Source organism: Chlorella variabilis (genome assembly GCF_000147415.1).
Source record: "Chlorella variabilis unplaced genomic scaffold CHLNCscaffold_25, whole genome shotgun sequence".
Lineage (NCBI taxonomy): Eukaryota > Viridiplantae > Chlorophyta > Trebouxiophyceae > Chlorellales > Chlorellaceae > Chlorella > Chlorella variabilis.
Window position 1 is genome coordinate 263,888 of NW_005435063.1, and position 2,080 is coordinate 265,967.

Below are 2,080 nucleotides of genomic sequence, written 5' to 3' on the forward strand. Positions count from 1 at the left end.
CTCCTCGCCCGGCCAGGCCCGCGTCACGCGCCTGGCCCTCAACATCGGCAAGGTGTGGAGGAGGGGTGGGGGAGTGGGGCGGGAGGCGGGAGGGGAGGCAGGTGGGGGCAGGAGGAGGGCTGGCAACCCTGCGGCCCTGGCAGGCCGGCCCGTGGCAGGCAGCTGAGGGCATGCCAGCGCCGGTGCTTCCTCTCTCGTCCACGCCGCCCTCCCCTCGTCCTGCTGCTGCAGGCTGTGGAGGGGCAGGTGAACCTGGAGAAGCTGCAGGCGGAGGCGCACGCCCACAACCTGCTGCGCCAGGAGGTCAAGGAGCTGTACATGCAGGTGCAGTACAGTGGGGCGGTACAATGGGGCGGTACGGCAGGCCGGTACAGCGGGATGAAGGAGGCTGGCGGTGTGTGGACGCTTGCTGCGTGTGTGGTGTGGAGGTCGGCGTGTGTGGGCAGGAGTCCTGGCCCGCTGTCCGCTGCGTGCGGCGTGCTTGCCGGCCTGCTGCCTGAATGACACCAAGTTGCCGCCCCCCGCCTCGCCCCCGCCGCCGCCGCGCAGGGCCACCGCCTGCGGCAGCGCCTGGAGGAGCTGCGGGCGGCCGACCCGGCTGCGGCGCTGCCCGAGGGCGAGTGGGTGGAGTGGCTGGCGGTGGGCAACAGCCTGCGGGAGATGGGGGAGGTGCTGCCGCTGGATGCCAACGATTGGTTCGCGGTGAGCGCCCCCCAGTCTAGCCTAGTGCAGTCTTTGCAGCTGTTGGCACCCCCCCTTGTGGCCTGCCTCGCTCTGCTGGGTGCGGGCGTGCGCGAGCGTGGCCTCTACCTGCCTACTCCTGCCCGCCTGGCTTCGCTGCGTGGGGGCGGCTGGCCGGAGGCGGGAGGGCAGCGCCCCAAGCGGGCAAGCAGGCCGTGGCACGCGCCATGTGCATTGGCTGATGCGGGCGGCTGCTGGGAGGGCCCTCCGCTGGCCCTCTGCTGACGCCACGCCCCCTGCCCCCACCCCTTTTCCTGCCGCGCCACCTGCGCCGCTGCCTCCCCCGCAGAAGAGCGACTTTGAGGACCGCCTGCGCCGGCTGTCGGCCGCCGCCGCGCGGCTGCCGCGGGAGGGGCAGACCAACGTGCGGCGCGTGGAGACGGCGGCGCGCCGCGTGCTGCAGGGGCAGGAGGCCAACTGGCGGTCAGACATCCTGGCAAAGGTGGGGCGGCGGCGGTGGGGGCGGGGGTGGGCCCGGGGGCTGGGGCAGCGCCTGCGCGGAAAGAGGTTGATCGGGGTCGGGGCCTGCTGTGGTGCCCAACCTTTCTCAACCGCTTCCTTGGCACCCCTGGATTGCTGCTCCCCGACCCTCCCCGACCCTCCCTGACACTTGCCCCTCTCCCCACTCCCCCCCACACAGATCGGCGTGGTGCTCATGAAGCTGCTGTGCGACAGCTGCAAGATCGACGTCAAGCGGCCGGGCGGCGGCGTGCAGTCGGTGCCCGCCTTCTGGCACAAGCTGGAGCTGGGGCACGATGGCAGCACGCGGGGTGAGGCCGCGCTTTGGCGCCAGGCGGGGCAAGGGGCCAGGGGCGGCGGGGCAGGCAGCAGGATGTGGGCGGGGCGGTGGGCAGGAGTGGCGTGGCGGCGCTGCGCACCAGCAGGCTGCTGGTGGCGGCTCCTGCGGGCCTCCACTGAGCCCCTGCCCCGGCCACTGCTGCGGGCTCACGCCTCGCGCCGCCCGCCTGCCTGCCCACTGTGCCTGCTGTGCCCGCTGCGCCCGCAGGCATGTGGAAGAAGTATGGGCTGCTGGCCGCACACGAGCAGATAATGGCCAAGATCAAGCCGCACCAGGTGGGGTGGGGTGGGGGTGCGAGGCAGTGTGGGGGACTGGGGCTCGTGGGGCTGTGGTGAGGCTCCTGGTTCGCCCCCTTTGCTGTGCTGTGCCGCCTGCCCAGCCCTCGTCAGCTGAGGGCATGGTGTGGTGTGGTGTAGCGCCCAATGCCCTTCCCGCCTGGCACCCACGCTGTGCTGCCCCTTGCCTGCCGGCAGTCCCTCCCTCCTGACGCCTGGCCCCGCACACTCATACCACACACACACCACGCACACCCTGGCACAG